General features: G+C 36.2%; 1 long non-coding RNA gene across 2 annotated transcripts in view; it reads right to left on the bottom strand.

Moving 5' to 3' along the window:
* Positions 1 to 25,649, bottom strand: part of LOC138847182 (uncharacterized) — a 72,804-nt gene that overhangs the window by 32,998 nt on the left and 14,157 nt on the right. For both annotated transcript variants that reach the window (XR_011384827.1, XR_011384828.1), the window contains exon 2: positions 18,922 to 19,039. This is a non-coding gene — a long non-coding RNA (uncharacterized lncRNA). The remainder of the gene's footprint in view (positions 1 to 18,921; positions 19,040 to 25,649) is intronic.

Genomic DNA, 25,649 nt, shown 5'->3' with positions numbered 1-25,649 from the left:
TTGTAATCCATAAGTCGTACTTTGGAAATTTATGTGCATTAAATAAAAGTTTAAAAAAAAAAGAAAGAAAAAAAAAGAGCTGCACTATGTATTAACATTATTACTTTATTTAATAAATAGCATTTTATAGGGTTTTTCTTAATAAATTGTATTTTAATTCAAAAAAAAAAAGAAAAATTTTCCCATGAAATCGACATTATAAAGCAAAATGAAATACTAGAAATGAATTCAATAGATCGAACAAATAATGCAGTGGAAAGTCTTAACAACAGAGTTGGTGAGACAGAAGAAAGAGTATCCAAGCTAGATGACAAGTCTCTGGAAATTTTATAGTCATAGAAAAAACAAGAAAAAATTAGAAAACTTAAAAACAGAGTTGGAGATCTATGGGATACTATCAGAATTTCAAACATAGGAGTCTTAGGAGTGCTTAAGGTGTGGAAAGAGAAAAGGGACTAGAAGCCTTCTTAGTGAAATAATTAGAGAAAACTTGCTTAATGTGGAGAAAGAAAATAAAATACAAGTACAGTAAGCACATAGAACTCATAACAGATATGACCAGAAAAGATCTTCACAATAACACATATTAATCAAACTTTCCATGGTAAAGCAGAAAGAAAAGTTTCTAAAATGTACATGAGAGAAACATTAGATAACTTTAGAGGATCTCCAATGAGACTCACGACTGACTTCTCATCAGTAACCCTACAGACTAGAGGAAAAAGGCAAGATATATTCCAAATCTTAAGAGAAAACAAAAAACTCAACTTAGAATACTGTATCCTGAAAAGTTCTCATTTATAAATGAAGATGAAATGAAGACCTTCCATAACAAACAGGAATTGAAAGAATTTGTCACCAAAGATCTAGCCTTACAAAAGATGCTTAAGGATGTGCTACACACAGAAACACAGAAAGAAAGTCATCATCATGAAAGAATGCAAAGACAGAAAATCCCCCAGTAAAAGCACAAAAGGAATCCAAAGTAAACAATAGGAACATTTGCAGACAAATTGAGGGCCAAGTAGTTACCTATCAATAGTTACCCTGAATGTAAATGGCCTCAGTTCTCTAGTTAAAAGGTACAGACTGGCTGAATGGATTGAAAAAAAAAAAAAAAGATCCATCCAGTGCTGCCTATAAGAAACACCTCACCAACAAAGATACAAGTTGAATGAAAGTGAAAGGATGGAAAAAGATACTCCATGCTAATGGGAGAAAAAGGCAGGTATAGCTATCCTAATATCAGATAAAATAAACTTTAACACAAAAACTGTTAAAAGAGACAAATAAAGACACTATGAAATCATCAAGGGATGAATACAACAGGAGGATATGACAATAATAAATGTATATGGACCCAAAACAAGGCACCTGGCTACCTAAAAGAACTATTAATGGATCTAAAAAGAGACATAGATTCCAATACAATAGTAACAGGGGACCTCAACTACAGGGGACTTCCACCCCACTTTCATCACTGGATAGATCAACCAGACAAAAACTCAACAGAGAAACAACAGAACTAATTGACACAATGGACCAATTGGATCTAACATATCCATAGAACTTTCATCCCACCGTGGCAGTATACACATTCTTCTCAGCAGTGTACAGAGCTTTCTTTAAGATAGACCAAATCCTAGATAGACCATAAAACAAGTCTCAGCAAATTAAAGAATCAAAATCATACCATGAACCTTCTTTGATAATAATTGATTGAAGCTCAAAACCAACAACTCAAGAATTGCAAGAACGTATGCAAATATGTGGAGACTGAACAATATGCTCCTAAATGAACAGTGTGTTTAAAAAATTAGAAGAGAAATCAAAAATTTCTGGAAACAAATGAAGATGACAGTACTTCATATCCAAATTTATGTGATTTAGCAAAAGCAGTGTTAAGATAGAATTTGTAACAATTAATATAATATAATCAATCTATATTATATATAATTAATATAATTCTATCTAATATAATATAATTAGCATCATTCCATATAGTATAATTAATATAATTATATATAACATAATTATCTTATTATTATATTATATAAATATACACAATTTTATATATTATATAATATATTAGGACCGAGCCGCGGGACTGAGCCGCGGAAGCCGAGCCGCGGGACTGAGCTGCGCAAGCTACAGGGTCTGCGCGCAAGTGCTCGAAGGGGAGTGCAACAGCGGGGAGACTTGGGAAGTCCAGGGCTCCGAGTCCACACATCGGCGCTGGAAGGGGAGCAGACCTGCGTGGAGAGCGTGGGAGCCCACAGTTCGGGACATCAGCGGCAGACTCAACACACCAGCGCTGGAACGCGAGGTGAGCCGAACCTCAATAACCCGAGACACCGGCAGGCAAGCGGAGAGAGGAGACTAGAGGGAACGACCCCCGGGGCGGGGGGGACTTCACCAAGCTAACTGGAAGAGAGAGAGAGGGAAAAAAAAAAGGTGACTGGTATGGACACGGGTTTCTCTCTCTCCGCTCACCTCTCAAGGGCGAGCAAGACAAAGAGCAGGCGCCATCTTGGACATACGTCATAAGCAGAGCGACCTCAGGTCTGCACCGGCCCTGAGCCTAGCAGTAAAACCTGACTCTGGGTGGGGCGAATTAACAGGAGATTAGGACTTAGTAAATTTATGGTGCTACTGAACTGAGACTGTGAAAAAAGACGGTGGGGGAGAGAACTCACGGAATTCACGTGAGCACTCTCCAGAGACGCTACAATTCCGTAACTTTGGCAACCCAGTGGGAGACTGAAGGAGAATTTGAGCCCACTCTAAGGGCCGAACAGATTCCCTGTGTGGTCCTTGGGAAAGAGCTTCTGATCTCTGGCTCCTGTGGGTATATCATTTGCCTGCTAACTACCTCCAACTTTGTTCAGCTGCGCAGAATAACTTCCCTGTTGAATCAAAAAAAGAGAGAGAGAGAGAGAGAGAGAGAGAGAGAGAGAGAGAGGTTTACCACGCCTAACCTGGGAGTGTCACCTTTGGCACACCAAACAGAGCTCTCAGGCCACACCCATCTCAAGCCCTAAGGCTCCATCAAAAACAGATAGTCCACTTAATCTAGAGTCGTAGTATAACAAGAAAAAGCACCACAGTGAAGAAACCAAATATCTCCAATATGACAAATAACAAACGCAAAAACCAAGGTAATAAAAACAAGGAAGTCACCATGAAGCCCTCAAATGAAAAAGACACCCCAATTCAAGATTATGAGGATGATGACATAGAAGAAATGCAAGAAGCAGATCTCAAAAAATTGATAAGAACATTAAGAAGTTCTCAAAAACAAATTCTTGAACTACAGAAATCCTTAATGGACAAGATAGAAAATCTCTCTCGTGAAAATGAAATATTAAGGAGGAATCAAAATGAAACGAAACAACTAGTACAACAGGAAACTGGGATAGTGACTGAAGTGAAGAATTCAATAGATCAAATGAAAAACACAATAGAGAGCCTTACAAACAGAATGGGAGAAGCAGAAGAGAGAATATCGGACTTAGAAGACAGAGAACAGGAAAGGATACAGTCAGACCAAAGAAAAGAAGAGGAAATTAGGAATCTAAAACATATTGTCGGGAATCTTCAGGATACTATTAAAAAACCCAACATTCGGGTTCTAGGAGTTCCTGAAGGCATGGAGAGGGAGAAAGGATTAGAAGGCCTTTTTAGTGAGATATTAGCAGAAAATTTCCCAGGTTTGGAGAAGGACAGAGAAATCCTAGTACAGGAAGCTCACAGAACCCCTAATAAACACGACCAAAAGAGACCCTCACCACGGCACGTTGTAATTAAACTCTCCACAGTGAAACATAAAGAAAAGATCCTAAAATGTGCAAGAGAGAAACGTCAGATTACTCTCAGAGGATCTCCAATCAGACTCACAGCTGACTTCTCATCAGAAACTCTACAAGCTAGGAGGGAATGGCAAGATATAGCCCAGGTACTAAGAGAGAACAACTGCCAGCCCAGAATATTATATCCTGCAAAGCTATCATTTGTGAATGAAGGTGAAATAAAGACTTTTCATAGCAAACAGAAATTGAAAGAATTTGTTGCCACTCGTCCAGCCCTGCAAAAGATGCTTAAAGATGTGTTACACACAGAAACAAAGAAACACGGTCATCAATATGAAAGAAGGTAAAGGAAGGAAACCAAGGAAGGAAAGCTCACAGCAAAAGATCACAGGGAATTCAAAGCATATATTAGAACTTATCTTTGGCAAATGGCAGGGCAAAGTTACCACTTATCATTAGTCACATTGAACGTGAATGGCCTGAACTGTCCAGTTAAAAGACACCGTTTGGCTGATTGGGTTAAAAAACAAAACCCATCTATTTGCTGCTTACAAGAAACACATCTTTCCAACAAAGATCCATACAGACTGAAAGTGAAAGGCTGGAAAAAGATATACCATGCCAACAGAAATGAAAAAAGAGCAGGCGTAGCCATCTTAATATCAGACACCATAAACTTTACCACAAAAACCATTAAGAGAGACAAAGAGGGACACTACATAATGATTAAGGGATCAATTCAACAGGAAGATATAACAATTATCAATGTATATGCACCTAACTACAGGGCACTGGTTTATCTAAAAGATTTGTTAACGGACTTAAAGGGAGACTTAGACCCCAATACAATAGTACTGGGGGACTTCAATACTCCACTCTCAGAAATAGACAGATCAATAGGACAGAAGATCAACAAGGATACAGTAGATTTAAACGACACTATAGCCCAAATGGATCTAACAGATATATACAGAACTTTCAATCCTACAGCTAAAGATTATACATTCTTCTCAGCAGTACATGGAACCTTCTCTAGGATTGACCACATACTAGGCCATAAAGCAAGTCTCAGCAAATTCAAAAGAATTAGAATCATACCATGCAGCTTCTCAGACCATAAAGGAATGAAGTTGGAAATGAACAACTCAGGAATCCCTAGAGCATACGCAAACACATGGAGATTGAACAACATGCTCCTGAATGAACAATGGGTCATAGAAGAAATCAAAAGAGAAATCAAAAACTTTCTGGAAGTAAATGAGGATAACAGCACAACATACCAAAACTTATGGGACGCAGCAAAAGCAGTGTTAAGAGGAAAGTTTATATCAATAGGTGCCTACATCAAGAAATTGGAAAGGCACCAAATAGATGAGCTTTCTATTCACCTCAAGGATCTAGAAAACCTACAGCAAACCAGACCCAAATCTAGTAGGAGAAGAGAAATAATTAAAATCAGAGAAGAAATCAACAGGATTGAATCAAGAAAAACATTACAAAAAATAAGCCAAACGAGGAGCTGGTTTTTTGAAAAAATAAACAAAATTGACACCCCATTGGCCCAACTAACTAAAAAAAGAAGAGAAAAGACCCAAATCAATAAAATCAGAGATGAAAAAGGAAATGTAACAACAGACACCACAGAAATAAAAAGAATCATCAGAAATTACTACAAGGACTTGTATGCCAGCAAACAGGGAAACCTATCAGAAATGGATAGATTCCTGGACACATGCAACCTACCTAAATTGAACCAGGAAGACATCGAAAACCTAAACAGACCCATAACTGAGACAGAAATTGAAACAGTAATAAAGGCCCTCCCAACAAAGAAAAGCCCAGGACCAGATGGATTCACTGCTGAATTCTACCAGACATTTAAAGAAGAACTAACTCCAATTCTTCTCAAACTATTCAGAACAATTGAAGAAGAGGGAATCCTCCCAAATTCTTTCTATGAAGCCAGCATCACCTTAATTCCTAAGCCGGGAAAAGATGCAGCACTGAAAGAGAATTACAGACCAATATCCCTGATGAACATAGATGCAAAAATCCTCAATACAATTCTCGCCAATAGAATGCAACAACACATCAGAAAGATCATCCACCCAGACCAAGTGGGATTTATCCCTGGTATGCAGGGATGGTTTAATGTGCGCAAGACAATCAATGTGATACACCACATTAACAGACTGCAGAAGAAAAACCATATGATTCTCTCAATAGATGCCGAGAAAGCATTTGATAAAATACAACACCCGTTCATGATGAAAACTCTAAGCAAACTGGGTTTGGAAGGAACATTCCTCAATACAATCAAAGCAATCTATGAAAAACCCACAGCCAACATCCTATTGAATGGGGAAAAGTTGGAAGCATTTCCACTGAGATCTGGGACCAGACAGGGATGTCCACTCTCACCACTGCTATTCAATATAGTTCTGGAGGTTCTAGCCAGAGCTATTAGGCAAGAAAAAGAAATTAAAGGGATACAAATTGGGAAGGAAGAACTCAAACTATCCCTCTTTGCAGATGACATGATTCTTTATTTAGGGGACCCAAAGAACTCTACCAAGAGACTATTGGAACTCATAGAAGAGTTTGGCAAAGTAGCAGGGTATAAAATCAATGCACAAAAATCAACAGCCTTTGTATACACAGACAATGCCATGGCTGAGGAAGAAATTCTAAGATCAATCCCATTCACAATAGCTACAAAAACAATCAAATACCTTGGAATAAACTTAACCAAGGACGTTAAAGATCTCTACGATGAAAATTACAAAACCTTAAAGAAAGAAATAGAAGAGGATACCAAGAAATGGAAAAATCTTCCATGCTCATGGATTGGAAGAATCAATATCATCAAAATGTCCATTCTCCCAAAAGCAATTTATAGATTCAATGCAATACCAATCAAGATACCGAAGACCTTCTTCTCAGATCTGGAAAAATTGGTGCTGAAATTTATATGGAGGCACAAGAGACCTCGAATAGCTAAAGCAATCTTGTACAACAAAAACAAAGCCGGAGGCATCACAATACCAGATTTCAGGACATACTACAGGGCAGTTGTAATCAAAACAGCATGGTACTGGTACAGAAACAGAAGGATAGACCAATGGAACAGAATTGAAATACCAGAAATCAACCCAAACATCTACAGCCAACTTATATTTTATCAAGGATCTAAAACTAATTCCTTGAGCAAGGACAGTCTATTCAATAAATGGTGCTGGGAAAATTGGATTTCCACGTGCAGAATCATGAAGCAAGACCCCTACCTTACACCTTACACAAAAATCCACTCAACATGGATTAAAGACCTAAATCTACGACCTGACACCATCAAGTTACTAGAGAACATTGGAGAAACCCTTCAAGATATTGGCACAGGCAAAGAGTTTCTGGAAAAGACCCGGGAGGCACAGGCAGTCAAAGCCAAAATTAACATTTGGGATTGCATCAAATTGAGAAGTTTCTGTACTGCAAAAGAAACAGTCAGGAGAGTGAAGAGACAACCGACAGAATGGGAAAAAATATTTGCAAACTATGCAACAGATAAAGGGTTAATAACCAGAATCTACAAAGAGATCAAGAAACTCCACAAAAACAAAACCAACAACCCAATTAAGAGATGGGCCAAGGACCTCAATAGACATTTTTCAAAAGAGGAAATCCAAATGGCCAACAGGCACATGAAAAAATGTTCAAGGTCATTAGCAATCAGAGAAATGCAAATCAAAACCACAATGAGGTTCCACCTCACCCCGGTTAGAATGGCTCACATTCAGAAATCTACCAACAACAGATGCTGGCGAGGATGTGGGGAAAAAGGGACACTAACCCACTGTTGGTGGGAATGCAAACTGGTCAAGCCACTATGGAAATCAGTCTGGAGATTCCTCAGAAACCTGAAGATAACCCTACCGTTCGACCCAGCCATCCCACTCCTTGGAATTTACCCAAAGGAATTTAAATTGGCAAACAAAAAAGCGGTCTGCAGCCTAATGTTTATTGCAGCACAATTCACAATAGCTAAGACCTGGAACCAACCTAAATGCCCATCAACGGTAGACTGGATAAAGAAATTATGGGATATGTACTCTTTAGAATACTATACTGCAGTAAGAAACAACGAAATCCAGTCATTTGCAACAAAATGGAGGAATCTGGAACACATCATGCTGAGTGAAATAAGCCAGTCCCAAAGGGACAAATACCATATGTTCTCCCTGATCGGTGACAACTGACTGAACACCAAAAAGGAAACTTGTTGAAGTGAAAGGGACACTATGGGAAACGGTGACTTGATCAGCATAGCCCTGACTGTTAATGAACAACTTAATACATTATCCCTCTTAGTAGTTTTTTTGTCTGTTCTACTTAATATGACTGATTTAATTCTGTAATTAATACACAGTTATTCTTAAGTGTTGAAATTTAACTGAAATGTGATACCTGTTAAACATAAGAGTAGGAATAAGAGAGGGAAGAGATATATAATTTGGGACATGCTCAAGCTGACTTGCCCCAAATGGTAGACTTAGAAACATACCAGGGGACTCCAATTTAATCCCATCAAGGTGGCATGTACCAATGCCATCTCACTAGTCCAAGTGATCAATTTCAGTTCGCAATTGATCATAATGAAAGGACTAAGAGTCAAAGGGAGCACATAAGCAAGTCTAGTACCTGCTAACACTAACCGATAGAATAAATAAAGGGGAGAGTGATCCAACATGGGAAGTGAGATACTCAGCAGACTCATAGAATGGCAGATGCCCTAAATAGCACTCTGGCCTCAGAATCAGCCCTAAAGGCATTCCGATCTGGCTGAAAAGCCCATGAGAGTATTTCAGGCATGGAAAGCCAAGACACTCTGGCAAAAGATCTCTGCGAGTGAGATCCCAGTGGAAAGAACAGGTCATCAAAGAAGGAGGTACCTTTCTCTGAAGGGAGGAGAGAACCTCCACTTTGACTATGACCTTGTCTAAACAAGATAAGAGTCGGAGAACTCAGAGGGCTTCCATAGCCTTGGAAACTCATGACTGGAGCATAGGGAGATTACTGATGCCATAGACAGGAGTGTCAATTGGTAAAGTCAACAACAGGAGTCACTGTGCACTTACTCCTCATGTAGGATCTCTGTCCTTAATGTGCTGTGCATTGAGATTTAATGCTATAACGAGTACTCAAATAATATATTTCACTTTGTGTTTCTATGGGGGTGCAAACTGTTGAAATCTTTACTTAATGCATACTAAACTGATCCTCTGTAAAAAAAAAAAAAAAGAAAAGAAAAGAAAAGAAAAGAAACTATCAACTCCCAACTTGACTCTCACTGGGATTAAACATGACAATAGGTCTGATCTGATTTCATCATCATTAAAAAAAATCATCTATTATTTTTCACTTTATGTTTCTGTGTGGGAGCAAACTGTTGAAATCCTTACTTAATGTATACTAAGCTGATCTTCTGTATATTAAGATAATCGAAAATGAATCTTGATGTGAATGGAAGGGGAGAGGGAGTGGGAAAGGGGCGGGTTGTGGGTGGGAGGGACGGTATGGGGGGGAAGCCATAGTAATCCATTATTCGTACTTTGGAAATGTATATTCATTAAATAAAAGTTAAAAAAAAAATAATATATTGTATATATATTATACTTATATATTGTATATATAAAATATATTTCTTATATTATATTGTATTATATATTATATAAATATATCATATATAATTATATATAATTAATTATAAATTATAAATATATAATATATAATATATATAATTATGTATACTTATGTAATTATATATAATTAATTATAATAAAATTATTATTTATATAATTGCATACATAATTATACATATATAATATAATTAATATAATTGTAATATAATCAATATAATTAATATAATACAATTATAAAATTTATAACAATTAATGCATACATCTAGAAAGTGGAAAGTCACCTTATAAATAAGTGAGCTGTCAATGAATTTCCAGGACCTTGAAAAAAAAAAACAAACTAAACCCCAAATAGTAGGAGAGAAATAATTAAAATTAAAGAATAAATAATCAAAATTGAAACACAAATGCAAAAAATCAATGAAATGAAGAGATGGGTTTTTGAAAAAATAAGCAAAATAGACACATAATTGACCTAACTGACCAAAAAAAGATAGAGAAGACCCAGATCAACAAAACCAGAGATGAAAAAGGAAATGTGACTACAGATACCACAAAAATAAAAGGAATGATCAGGAATTCCTATAAAGAATTGCATGCCAACAAATCAGAAAACCTAGAAGAAATGGATCATTTCCTGGACACAAACAGCCCACCTAAATTGAACCATGAGTTCAAGGAACATCTAAACTGACCAATAACACAATTGGAGGTTGATTGAGTAATAAAGACCCTCCAACCAAAAAAGTCCATGTCTCAACAGCTTCACTGCTGAAATCTACCAGACATTTAAAGAAGAACTAATCCTAATTCTTCTCAACCTATTCAGAATAATTGAAAAGAGGGAATCCTCCCAAACTCCTTCAATGAAGCCTGCATCGCCTTAATATCTGAGCCAGAAAAAGACATGACAGAGAAAGAAAACTATAGACCAATATCTCTGATTAAAAAAAGATGTAAAAGTCCTCAACAAAATACTAGCAAATCAATTCAACAACACATCAGAATTATCATTTACTTTGGCCCAAATGGGATTTATCCATGGTAGGCAGGATGATTCAACATCTGAAAATCAAAAAATGTGGTAAACCACAAACTAAAGACCAAAACCCAAAGGATTATGATAATGGATGTAAAGAAAGCTTTTGACAAAATTAAACACACTTTTATGAGGAAAACCTTAAGCAAATTTAGTATAGAAGGAACATTCCTCAACATAAAGTAATAACTAACCCACAGCAAGAATCCTACTGAATTGGGGAAAATTGAGGGATTCCTATTAAGATCTGGAACCAGAAAAGGACACCAACTCTCACCATTGCTATGTAATATAGTCCTGGAAGTTTTAGCTATAGCTACCAGGCAGGAATAAAAGAAATCACAGGTATATAAAGAGGAAAAGAAGTTAAACTATCCCTATTTGCTGATGACATGATTCCATATATAGGGAACCCAAAAGACTCCACGAAGTAACTATTGGAACTCTTAAAAAGAGTTTGGTAAAGTAACTGGATATTAAATCAACACACAAAAATCAATAGCCTCTGTATACACAGACAATGCTATAGCTGAGAAAGAATTTCTAAGATCAATTGCATTCGCAGTAGCTACAAAAAACTTAAAAACCTTGGAATAAATTTAATCAAGGACATCAAGGATCTCTGGTGAAAATTATAAAACATTAAAGAAAGAATTAGAAGACATAAAAAATGGAAAATTTTCCATGTTCATGTATTGGAAGAATCAACATCTTCAAAATGTCCATACTACTGAAAGCAACTTATAGACTCAATACAATCCCAATCAAAATACCAACAACATTATTCTCACAATTTCTATAGAAAACTGATGCTAAAATTAATATGGAAACCCATGAGATCTTGAATAGATAAAGCCATCTTAAAAAACAAAAACAAAGCTGGAGGCATCACAATACAAGACCTAAGACATTACAGGGAAGTTATAATAAAAAATAAAAGAGCCTGCCACACAAAGAGCCATGTAGACCAATGGAGCAGAATTGAAAACACAGAGATAAATCAACTCCACATCTACAATCAGTGTATCTTTGAGAAAGTGTCAAAAATCAACTCCTGGAGCCAAGACAGTTTCTTCAACAAATGGTGCTGGGAAAATTGGTTCTCCACATGCAGAAGTATGAAGCAAGACCTCTGCCTTACACCTTACACAAAAATCCACTCAAAGTGAATCATAGACCTAAATTTATGATTCAATACCATCAAATTACTAGAGAACATTTGGTAGGAATGGAAACTGGTTAAGCCACTACATACTATGGTTTGGAACTAACTCAGAAAGGTGAATATAGACCTACTATATGACTCAACTACCTCACTCTTGTATATTTATTCATGGGACATGAAACCAGCATTTTGAAGAGTTAGGTGTCTTCCCATGTTCATTTCAGCTCAATTTACAATAGCAATTATGATATAATTGATTGTGATGTCATAACCATATTTTGAAGTCATAAGCTAACATTGTTGTTTCATAATAATTGGGATGTCATAAACCACAATTATGGCATTGTAACTAACTTTGTTGCCATAAAACAATTGCGATGTCATAAACCAATATTGTAATGATATAATGAGCCACTGTGCTTTTATAGAGTTATATCATCATATAATAATTGTGGTAAAAATCTTTGTGATGTCATAATCTACTGGGATGGGATAAAACTCCATTGTTATAAACCTAACAATATGATGTCATAATCAATTGTGAATGTCATAATACCATTGCTTAATCAATTGTGATTTCATGAACCATCATTATGACTTTACAATGAATTGTGCCACCATAAAAATAATATTTAAGTCAAAAATCTAGTGCAGTGGCATAAAAATCCATTGCAGTGTCATAAAGCTACAACCGTTATGTCATCAATTTTGATGGAAAAACCTTTGCGATACCATAATCAATCAGGATGTGATAAACCACCATTGTCATATCATAATCCTAACACAGTAAGTATACTTATTTATGAAATAACATCGCACTATGACATCATAACCCAATTGTGATGTCATATCAAGCAAGTTTAAAAACTTGTGATGTCATGAAACAATATTGTAATAACATAAAAACATTGTGCTATCAGAAACCTATCATTATGTTACAAGGAAGATTTATGTTACATAGCAAGGAAGATGCTTTGTTTCATACTTATGCGTATGGAGATTGAATTATCCTAGCATCATTTTTTTCTTTTTGTTGAATTCTTTATTTTGTAGAGGGTTAATCTTATGATTAAAAGTAAACTGAAACTATGTCATTGTAAAAATTAAAGAAAGAATAAGAAAAGAAGGAGGAGTGATGGTGGGGGCATAGGTTGAAGGGAAGGTATGTTAGGGAGTATCACTTTGCTCCTGAATCTGTATATATGAAATATATGAAATTTATTCACCTTAAATAAATAACAAAATTTTTAAAAGTTAAAAATTGAATAAATATCCACTTGCAATATAAGAAACACTTATCTCCTGGATAAGTTTTTTTTTAACTCAAAATTGTATATATACCTGAGAGTATTCTAGAAATGGGTGTGCTTATATGAACTAAATTAAATAGGCAACACATTTCAGGGTACCCTTTCAGTGTAGCCTGGGACTACCTGAGTTATAACACGATTATTCCCTCTCCTCTTTCTACCCTTCAAATGAAGGAGTGAAGCTATTCACTCAAGGTCAGAAAAGGTTGCATGGCCAGGATCTGAAATTTGACTAGGAAGAACAGTCATTAGGCACAGCACTCTAATGCCTGCACCTGCATTGGAGAGCCTGGTTTTAGACCTGGCTCTCTTTCTGACCCCAGTTTCCAGCTAATATGCACCCTGGGAGGCAGTAGGTGATGTCTCAAGTACTGGAGTCATTGGCATCAATGTGGCAGGTCAGTCTTCATTGTTTTGGACATGCGGGGGAGAAAGCCAGTGGATGGAAGTGCTCTCTCAATCTGTCTTTCTGTCTCTCCCTTTTGAACAAAATGAAAATAAATGTTAAAAAATAGAAAATTCAAAACCCTAAAGGTCTGCACTTGTTTTTCAGTCTCTGGTCTCTTATATTTTTTATAGCACAAACGTTGGAGTTTAAAAATAATTTTATAGATATATATTTCACATTCCATACAAGTCAGACACTTGAAGTATAAAATTCACTGGCTTGGGGAATAATTAAAGGATTACACAACCATAACTGCAGTCAATATTTGAAGATTTTCATCATCCAAAAGAGAAATAGCATCTCTTTAACCATCAATTTCTTATTTTTTTAAGATTTATTTGAAAGAGTTACAGAGAGATGTAGAGACATAGAGAGAGGTCTTCCATCTGCTGGTTCACTCCCAAGATGGCCACAATGGCCAGAGCTGTGCTGATCCGAAGCCAGGAGCCAGGAGCTTCTTCTGGGTCTCCCATGTGGCTGCAGGGGCCCAAGGACTTGGGCCATCTTCTACTGCTTTCTCAGGGCATAGCAGAGAGCTGGATTGGAAGAGGAGCAGCTGGGATTAGAACCGGTGTCCATGTGGGATGTTGGCACTTCAAGTCAGGGTATTAACCCACCGTGCCACAGTGCTGGCTCCTCAATTTCTTATTTATCTCCATGCTTTTTATTATCGCTAAACAACTTTGGATCCATTTTCCATGTCTACAGGTTTGTGTCTTCTGGAAATTTCTTATGAATGTAATTGTATAGCATGTAATTTTTGTGATTGGCTTCTCTCAATCTTTTCAAGGTCTATTTATTTTCAGCATTTCAACCCTTTGTTTCAGGGATTGAGCTGATCCCTCCCAAACCCTTAAGTTAGGATCCTAACCCCTAGTACTTCAGAGTGTGACTTTATTAGAAATAGGATTATTGCATATGTAAGAATGGAGTAGAGTCAGCCTCTGGTCCATATGAAATGGGAATCATTAAGTGTGTGAAGAACACACAGCCTGTCTCTCACACAGGAATATGCCATCATGTGAATTCCCTAATACCTGCTGAAGTGTGATTTTTTTATGCATGAATTCCTTTTTCACAGTATTTTCTGCTTAGACTTTTTTCCCATTTCTTCTTCCAATATGAATAAAAAGGTGTCAAGCAGCAAACATTGAGGTGGGGTGAAGAAGAGGAGGGAAAGAAAGCAGAAAAAAAAAGAAAGCACAGCTTCTGAATAATTTGGTTCAATATTTATTAATTCTTTCAAAAAGATATCTCCTTCCTCCTCTTCCAAATAGCTAATATCTGGCCCATTTTGATATGGTATAATTTTTCTGTCATGCTGGAATGTGTAAAACTTAATATGTCATTAAAAAACTTACTAATATTATTTTTGTTTTTGTTTGTTTATTTACTTATTTATCTATTTATCTATTTGAAAGGCCGTGTTACAGATGGTGAGACACACGTAGAGAGACTCTCTATCTGCTGGTACACTCCCAACATGGGTACAAAAGCCAGGGTTAGGCCAAGCTGAAGCCAAGAGTTAGGAGCTTCTTCTGGGTCTCCAACATGGGCAGCAGGGGCTCCAGCACTTAAGCCATCATTTACTGATTTCTCGGGCACATTTGCAGGAATGTGGATTAGAAGTTAGCATCTAGTTTAGGAACTGGAACACATATGAGATGCTGGTGTCACTGGATGTGGCTTAACCAACTAAACCAGAGTGCTGGCTCCTGAAATACTATTTTTAAACAATATTTACAATATCTCATTTGTTTTAAAGAGTTGTAATATTAAATAGAAATTGTGTAGAATGCCTAATGGGTTCTAAAATTTACAAGGAGGAATATCTGATTATTTGGAAAAGGTTTTTCTTTGAGACTGTCAAAAAAACTTAAGAAAATCTCCACTTCATTGTAGACAAATTAATTCATACTTTAAAGATCATAGAAATCCAGTACTTTCTATGAGATTTAGTAAAGTAATTGAAACAGATATTAATTTTATCATTAAATGTCTTCAATTTTCAAAAACTATGCTATAGTTTAGATTTCTTATAAATTTGTTTGACAAATATTTAAAAAGAGTGACAAAGCACTGTCTTCAATTCTGATCATAATTCTTCTTTTTATTTTTTATTATTATTTTTTTGACAGAGTGGACAGTGAGAGAGAGAGAGAGAGAGAGACAGAGGGAAAGGTCTTCCTTTGCCGTTGGTTCACCCTCCAATGGCCGCCGCGGCCAGCGCACTGCGGCCAGCGCACTGCGCTGATCTAAAGGCAGGAGCCAGGTGCTTCTCCTGGTCTCCCATGGGGTGCAGGACCCAAGCACTTGGGCCATCCTCTACTGCACTCCCTGGCCACGGCAGAGAGCTGGCCTGGAAGAGGGGCAACCGGGATAGAATCCGGCGCCCCGACCGGGACTAGAACCTGGTGTGCCAGCGCCGCAAGGCGGAGGATTAGCCTAGTGAGCCACGGCGCCGGCCCTGATCATAATTCTTATCTATGCAGTTTGGAAGAAATCCTATTTTTTCACTTTAGAAAGACCTTAATACATTAGAATTCATTAGGAAATGATGCTGTTGAGAAGTTGTGCATAATATACTGATTAAAATGGTAATACTGTGGTCAGTAGGGAAAAAAGTATCGTTTTTGATAAAACAAGGAAAAAAGTCTTTAAAATATCATCACTTAAAACATTAAGAATGCTGTGGTGTGCTGAGTAAAGCCACCACCTTCAGTTCTGGCATCCCATATGGGGGGTACCGGTTCAATTCCCAGCTGATCCACTTCTGATCCAGCTCCATGTTAATATGCCAGGAAAAACAGTGGATGAAGGCCCAAGTGCATAGGCCCATGCCACCCTCATGGGGGATGCCCAAGTAGCTCCTGGCTCCTGGCTATAGTTTGGCCCAGGTGGCCATTGTCACCAACTGGGGGAAATATAGTTATTTGTTATTTATTTCAAGTAAGTAGCAAACATACTATAAAACTATTCTGACTAAAATTCAAGCAGATCATGATTAAATATACAAAAATTATTCATTATAACAAAATAGCAAATACAAGCTTTCCAATTTAATTTTCTACAAATTATAATCTTTAACTCTAGGAAGAGTACTATATTGAAAGAAAATTGGCCTACATATATCAGAATACTTAACTCTACATAGAATTGTCCCTGCTACAATTATCTGCACAACCTTCAACAACTCACTTTACTTTGTTGTATCTTAGTAACTTCATATGTAAAATGAGGATTGCATAAATCAGTTGTACTCAAGAAAGACTTCAAGGATCTCTCAGGTTCCCAAGAGGTATTTTAAGGTATCAGTCAACATTTAAATCAAAGTTCATATTCTTATGTATATACACATTTGAACTGTTTCTGCTACTAATACAAAAGAACTTGTATAAATGTGTACCATACAATTTTTCAGCATATGGTGACAATGCATTACAAGGGGATGCAAAGCTGATTTTGGTGCAGCCCTCATTTCTTAATAACTCTAGACATGAAACTCATACTTCTAGCCAATATATACCTGGTTAAAATGGTTAAATTTCTACACATCTTTGTTTTAATGCAAGTTATACATGTCTGCTCATGTAAAACTATACAAGTAGAGACATCATGAGAGCAGGTACTTAAATAATCTTAATAATAATGAAAAAATAATAATAAATAATGAAAGAAAATTTGTCAAAATATAATAGTTAAGCAATAGTACTGTAACATATTTTCCAGTGTCATATTTTAGTTAGTGCTTCTTTAATTTATATTTGATTATTCTCTGATAAACTGAATGAATTTATTTGGAAATGTGGGTTAATGAAATGCAATAAATAAAATTACTAAAGTAACATTAACAAATTAAATTTTGTGTAGGATATTCTGGTATAAAGGTATCAGAGGCAGTTTAAAGTGACACTGTCTAATATGCTGGTATTAATTTGCATTGTTTTTCATAAAATAATGAGGTTTTTATTTATTTTTAGTAATTTTTTACTTTTTTATATAAAGTGAACAACTTGTATACAATTTTATTATATATGAGCCTTTTTATTTTTTAAAGATTAAATTTATTCAAAAAAGAGAGAGAGTGAGAAAGAGAGAGAGATCAAGAGGTCATCCTTCCACTGGTCAATTTCCCAAATTGCTGCAATGGCCTCATCTCAGCCAGGCCAAAGCCAGGAACCTAGAGCTCCATCTGGATCTCCCATGTAGGTGGCAGGGACACAGGTACCTAGGCCATGTTCCATTAATTTTCCTGGCCACAGTAGCAAGAGTTAAATTAGAAGTGGAGCTGCTGTACCTTGAACTGGCATTTATATGAGATGCCAGTACCACAGGCTATGGCTTTAAAGTTGAGCCACAAAGCCAGACATAAGCAGCAAAGAATTTTCTCTAATTGAACCTTACAATTGGTTAAGAATCTGTTAGTACTCACTCCATGTCTTCTTTGTCACTAATTTCAAATAAATAAATCCCTAAAAAGTGAGGCAGGTGCTGTGGCATTGTGGTGAGCCACCACCTGTGAGACCCAGGTTCTCCACTTCCATTATACCTACCTGCCAATGTGCCTGGAAAATCAGTGGAAGATGACTCAATACTTGGGCCCCTCTTACCTCTCTGGGTGAACTAGACCATGTAGTTCTTGTTCCTGCCTTCAGCCTAAAACAACTCTTGCTGTTGTAGCCATTTGGGAGAATGAACCAAAGGATGGATGATTGATCTCTCCCTCCCTCCCTCCCTCCCTCCTTGTTATTCTGCTTTTCAAATAAATAAATAGAATAAATCTTTTTTTATAAAAAAAATCTGGTAGTGGGGTTGGTGTTGTGGTACAGCAGGTAAAGCCACTACTTTCCATGCCAGCATCTCATGTCATAGTGCCAGTTTGAGTACTCACTTCTGATCCAGCTTCCTGCCAATGCACCTGGGAAGGCAGAAGATTGTTGAAGTACTTGAGCTCCTTCCACCCAGGTGAAAGAACTGGATTAACTTCCTGATTTCTGGTTTTAGCCAGGACCAGCTCTAGCTGTTGCAGCCATTTGAGGGAGTGAACCTGTTTCTCTCTCTCTCTCTTTCTCTCTCCATGTGTATTTGTGTGTGTGTGACTGCTTTCCTGTCTTTATTAGTATTGAAACAAAAAAAGAAATATACTAGTCAGTATGCTTTAAAATGCAAATTGACACCAAGAACTCTGATCTAAAATTTCTCATTTTTCTCACCATTGACTTTATACTGAAATAGTTTGTCTTACATCAAAATTAATGTGCAACTTTTCATAAACAACATTGTTATATTGCAAAAATTCTAAGAGCTTTTAATTCTGAAAGTCTGTGGCTCTTATCAGCTTTTATTGACTTCTTTTAAACTTATAAGCATAATTCACTTTAACATGACTAACATACCTGCTGCTTTATATAAATATATGCTTTTCCAAGAATCATATAATCAATGTATGCTACCTACCTTGTTTCAGGTAAAGCTGCCATATTCAATCCTAAAAAGTGTAAACAAGATAGTTTCAATTCTTCAGCATTATACCCAGCTGTAAATTCCAGTGGCAGAGTTGAAGTTTTAAGAGAAACTACAAAGGAAGATAGAGATTTGCAACATTGTAGGAAAGGCATTAATTAGAAAACAAATAAACTTATTTCTAGTAATAAGATTTGAATATTTAAAACAGGAAAGTTAAGTATTTTCAAAACTTAACAACTTAACAACTTAAGTTTTATAACAACTTACATTTGGGCCTGTATAGAACTCATTTTTCTTCCCAATACACCAAAAGAATTGGGGTTATAAGGAAAAAATAAGTTCATACATGAAAAAACTTGAAGGTGTATTATTGTCATCTAAATGCAACCATTTAAGAATTGGCAATATTTCACCAAACAATTTCTGAATACTTTTAACTTTGATGAATAAATTTTCTTTTCCATTACAGCAAGTATTTATTCCCTGTTCCATAAAACTGATAGTGACATTTCTTATAACAAAAAGAAATTGATGAAGTAATTCTGTAGAATTTATTAATGCCAAATAACCTATCAGAATTTATTTATACACACATAGAGGATAAAAGCACTTTTAAATATTGCCATAATGTTCATGATTGTACAGAATCTGATATACTGTGCAAAAGATTCTGGATTTACTTATAATCCATCCTAGTCACTTCATATATGAAATGTTCTGCTTTGCTAAATACTCTCTGAAAATTTTTTGCTTACATAGCATGTAGCTTCCGGACCCCCTCCACTTTTCTTCTTTCTTACTGCAAGTACCAGTCAATGCAGAAATATAGCTGTGGAATCATTATTTTGCTAGGTTCTAGGAAGATCAAGGAGTTTATAATGAGGAAAAAGAGCTATATAGCAAAGACCAAGAATATCCAAGGGAGGTCAGGAAAGTCAACTGAACAAGTGAGATTCCCAATATCTATACTGCATACTCTGTCCTTTAATATATTTTTATTTTCTTGCATGAGAAGAGATCAGGGATATTGCTCCCTTTTGATAACTAAGGAGATACACAGTGCTGAAGAGAAGTGAATTATAAGACACCAGAGCTGGCACAGAATCACAGAAAACACAAAAGACAAAAATTTATGCACTTCCTTCATGTTTCCTGAAATAGCAATGAAGTAGAACAAATAGAAAATTAGAAAAAAAGAAAAAACTCACGCCAGACTAAGGAAATTTAAACTTTTTAATAGAAGAAAAATTAAATATATCTAATTGGAAGAAGGCACAATTTTTTTTAGAAATCAGAAGGAAGAAAGAACACTTAGACTACTGTGAAACCACCCAGAAAAAATGAAATACTGTTATTTCATCTAGCACAGTGACAGTGAAAATAAAATGATAGGGGGAATGTGACCAACAGAGTTATGCACCAGTTGTGACAGCTGACAGAATTTGAGTGTAAAGAAAAGGTAAGTGATTAACAGTAACATTGAATAGAAAAATTTCTAAAAATTTTGGAAAAATAATTTCCTGTATAAAAACAATGAGAAGACTATAAAAAACTAAATATCCCCATCTTCAGAAATCTGGAAATTATATAGATGTTTGCAAAAACCTGGGAAGTGTTTACTCCAAAAAAGTTGCTGAATTTCAGTAAAAGAAGTGACATTTGGGACATGGAATAATTTGCCATTCAGGTCTTCCACTCCCCTCCTCCAAAGCAGAGTAAGTTTGATTTCCCTAAACCAAAAATCCCAAACCAAAAAGTTCCACGGTCCAAAACTTGCTCAGTGTTCACCATAAGATGAAAATTGTACACCTGACCTGATTTGAGATATTATAGTCAAAATGCACACTGGGGCCGGTGGTATTGTGTAGTGGGTTAAGGCCTCAGCCTGTAGAGCTGGCATCCAATATGTGCATAAGTTTGAGTCCCTGCTGCTCCACTTCTGATCCAGCTCCCTGCTAATGTGCCTGGGAGTACAGAGAAGGATGGCTTAATTCCTTGGGCACCTGCACCCACATGTTAGACCCAGAAAAAGCTCCTGGATCCTGGCTTTGGATAGGTTCAGCTCTGGTCATTGTGGCCAGTTGGGGAGTGAACTGGCAGATGAAAGAACTTTCTCTCCCTCTACCTCTCCCTGTCTCTCTCTGTAACACTATTTTTCAAATAAATAAAATAAATATTTAAAAACTAAAATGCTGACACTAAAAATATGGTATAAATTATATTCAATCTATGAATAAGTGAGTTTCATGTTGAGACTTGAGTCCCATCTCCAAGATTTCTCCTGAAATCTATGAATATTCCAAAATCTCCCAATAATAGTCCCATGCCATTCACATATAGGACAGTCAACTTTTATTGAAAACCAACAAGTCCATACACACATAGAAAATGAGCAGCTAGACCAAGTGTGCAGTAGTGTTAACAAAGAGTTGCCATTACTTAACCAGATTAACTCTTTTGTGAAAAATTCCAATAGGAAATCCCATCTTTATATGAACTAATCAATAGCTATCCTTGTAATAACAGTTTTCTCCCAGGAGACCTTATTAAAAAAAGAAGCAGCAATAGCTTAACCCTGAGCCTTCCTGAAGTAATGATAACCATTGGGGAAAATATGCAATAGACACAAAATTTTTAAAAGAAAAGCTGGAAAATGTGATTATAGGGATTGAATATTTGAATCTACTTCAAAATTCAAATTTTGAAGCCCTAATCCCAATTTTGACTCTATTTGGAGGTGGGAGCTCTAAAGAAGTAATTAAGAATAAATGAGCCATAAAAATGCAGCCAATAGGATTAATGCTTCTCTAAAAAAGAGACAGTAGAGAGCTTGTCTGTTCTGTTTTGACACATTCATGAAAGAAATATGATTGAGTAAGTAACAAGCAAGATCTGTGTGTAAGCCAGTAAAAGATCCCTACCAGAGACTAACTCTACCAGAATCATTAGAAAATAAACTTCTGTTGTCTAATCCATTTAGTCTATGATAATTTTGTTTTGGCAGCCTGAGAAGACTACAGAAATGCCTATAGAGGGCTCTGAAAATTTCTAAACCATTCCTGTTAATCAAACCACACACATGTGTAGGGATATACACAGACCCATGGAAGAATTTAGAAGGCCCCAACACTTTTATTTAAAGAATTGTTTTAAAATTATTTTTTAAGGAATACAAATTTCATAAGTACAACTTTAAGAATATAGTTACTCTTCCCACCATATCTGCCCTCCCACCCACTCTCCCACTCCTTCTCTTCCCCTTGCCAGTTGCATTCTCATTAAAATCAGTAGAAGATGGCCCAAGTGTTTAGGCCCCTGCACCTGAGTGGGAGACCAGGAAGAAGCTCCTGGCTCCTGGCTTCAGATCGGCGTAGCTCTGGCATTTGTGGCCATCTAGGGAGTGAACCATTGGATGGAAGATCTCTCTCTTTTTCTCTCTCTTTCTCTGCCTCTGCCTCCCTCTCTGTAACTCTGACTTTCAAATAAATAAATAAATCTTTAAAAAAAAAGAAAAATTAAATTGAAATCACTGAATTTTGAGTAGTTTGCTGCACAATAATAGAAAACAGACACAGATTCTGATACTACATATTGGGAATTTCCATTTAAAACATAGAAATGAAGACCTAAAATATGTAAGATGCCTTCAGATCAGGAGGTGGGTGGAAGCTGTAAGAACCTAGAGAAGTTCTACATGGAGGAAGCAGGCAGCAAGCGCAGGTCATTGATTATAAAAAGGATAGAACAAAGTGCCCAGAGGGTATGAATAGAGCTGTGGTATCAAGACTCCATTTTATTCAAATTAACTGAGATTTGTTGGGGGTATTGAGTTGGGATGAGTGTAATTTTTCAAGTAGGATGAATAAAAAAATTTGTGACTGAGCATAAACTGTGCTGTTCTAAAATATGTTCATAGGGCACCTTAATATCCATCCTTTCTAAAAAGGTAGATTATCAGCCAACCATAGTGACTTGCTTTGAATGGATCCTATGTGGTAAAAGTGATGCTGAATTGCAATAGTAGGTAGAAAAGGTTCTCCACATCAGATAGCTTGCCCTTGGAAGCCATCCCCATGCTGTGATGAAACTTGGCCCACATAGAGAGCTTACATGGGCCACAAAGAGAGCCAGCTGCAATTAAAGATGAATATCATTTAGAGACATCTGGAGTTTTTAAATCGCCATGGAAACTGAAATCTCCTTTGTTGTATTGTGTTGACTTATCTCTTGTAATCATTAAAAATTTCTTATATCTGCAGGAATGTATAGGAAAATTGAAAAATTTAAGAATAAATTTTAATAATTGTTCAAACAAAAGTTTATCATATAAAAGAAAGAAATCTAAAATTTTGAATCTCTCATTGGGTTCAACTTAGTATTGAAAGCATTCTAACAATATTACAATATTCATAAATAATATAGAATAAGCACTTATGATATACAAGACATAGTTATTATTAATATTTAGTTATTATATATAAAATATATTATAGTTATTATTAATATCCATTTTAGTATGTTAATATTCATCACTAAGCTATCATTAAATATTAATTATGACTATTATAATTTATTATAATATTATTTATTTAATATTATAATACAATATATATTATAAGAGATCACTATTCAAGGTGAGGAAGAAGGCATACTTGTATATATGAATGTTTTTAAGAAGATGCAAAAATACATTGTTATCTGTTGATCACAGTCTGCAAGAAGAAAAGCCAGAGTGAAAGTATCTAGAGCACCTTTCAAATTAGAATAAGGATAGGAAACAAACATCTTTGAGTCTGAATAGATGGAGAAAATGCAACAAAGCTTAAGAAGAAAGGAAATTCATAGATTATGTGTAAAGACTTAAAGACTGTTTTAAGGAATCTAGAGACCTTTGGTTAACAAAATGAAATGGATATCGCTTCTTGGCCTTTTGCTAAGATCAAGTGTAGTCAAAATGAAATGGATGCAAAACCATGTAGAGAAACAGCCAAAAGAGGGAAAAATTTGTTAGAATCAGCATGCAAACTTAACTACCCTTAAATTAAAGAGAAAAACAATCATTCTGGTGGCTTCAAAGATACTGGGAAGAATTCCGTTCTTTTAACCAGTGGTGGAAACATCATCGCTCTTATATCATTCTTCATATCATATACAGGTTTTTATCTATAAAATAAAATATATACACACACATACATACACACATACACATACTTAAAGCAAAGGTTTAATGTGAACACCACATATACATGGGAGAAATCCATGGAAGATGAGAAAATTCCAAAATATACTTATAGCTAAAATAAAAAAAAATACAGAAAGAAAAATCAAAGCAAAATCAAGATCATTTTTGGGGCTGACATTGTGGCATGGGGCATAATGCTGCCACCTGTGTTACCAGTGTCCAATATGGGTGCTGATTGATGTCCAGGCTATCCCACTTCTGATCCAGCTCCCTGCTAATGTGCGTTGGAAAGTGGCAGAAGATGGCCCAAGTGCATGGGACCCTGCCACCCACATGAGAGACCCAGAAGAAACTCCTGGTTCCTGGCCTCCGCTAGTGCCAGCCCTGACCATTGTTGCCAACTGGGAATGGAAGACCTTGCTCTCTCTGTCTCTCTCTTTCTCCATCTCTCTGTCTCTGTCTCTCTCTGACTTTCAAATAAATAAATAAATCTCTTTAAAAAGGGTCATTTTGATGTTAATAAAGAATGACACTGATAGACTTTAGATACTTAAATAATATTTGCATGCTAAAGGTCAGCACACTATGATGTAGAGGAAAATTACTAAAGACAGCAAAAATTCAAATAATAAAGTTAGAGACAAAAAAGGAGTTATTATAAGTGATGCCACTGAAATACAAAAGATCTTAAGAAAATTTATGAGCCAAATTGGAAAACCTCCAAGAAATGAATGCATTCATGGATACATATAGCATACCAACATTAAATCAAGACTATATAGAAAATCTAATCAGACCCAAAAATTAACAATAAAACTGAAGCAGTAATTAAAGTATACAGAATGAAAAAAACAAACCTAAATTAATATGGAGATACAAAAGACCCGGAATAGGCAAAGTGATCATGAGAACAAACTGATGTTTGAAAAATGTGCCCAGAGCATACACTGGAGAAAGGACAGTCTCTTCAATAAATGGTTTTGGCAAAACCTGACATGTATTAAAGAGTGAATAAAATTAGATGCTTAATTCTCACTGCATAGAAAAATCAACTCAAGATGAAGCAAAGACTTAAATTTAAGACCAGAGTCTATGAAATTGCTTTATGAAAATTTAGGGGTAACACTTCGAATCGTTGGTGTAGGTGAAGATTTCTTGGATTAAAAACCCCCAGAGGCAAAACAACAAAAGCTAAGCTAAACATACAGGCGAATATCAAACTCAGAAGCTTCTTCACAGCAAAGGACACAATGAGTAGAGTGAAGAGACATCCAACAGAATGTGAGAAAATATTTGCAAGTCTGTTATTCAACAAAGGGTTAATATACAGAGTATATCAGGAACTCAAAACTTGACAACAGAAACACAACCGGCCAGCCCCGTGGCTCAATAGGCTAATCCTCCACCTTGAGGCGCCGGCACACCAGGTTCTAGTCCCGGTCGGGGTGCTGGATTCTGTCCCGGTTGCCCCTCTTCCAGGCCAGCTCTCTGCTGTGGCCCGGGAGTGCAGTGGAGGATGGCCCAAGTGCTTGCGCCT

This window comes from Oryctolagus cuniculus, chromosome 20, assembly GCF_964237555.1.
Source record: "Oryctolagus cuniculus chromosome 20, mOryCun1.1, whole genome shotgun sequence".
Classification (NCBI taxonomy): Eukaryota; Metazoa; Chordata; class Mammalia; order Lagomorpha; family Leporidae; genus Oryctolagus; species Oryctolagus cuniculus.
The sequence above is the reverse complement of the archived record's forward strand: the minus strand, read 5'-3'. Positions and strand labels throughout refer to the sequence as shown.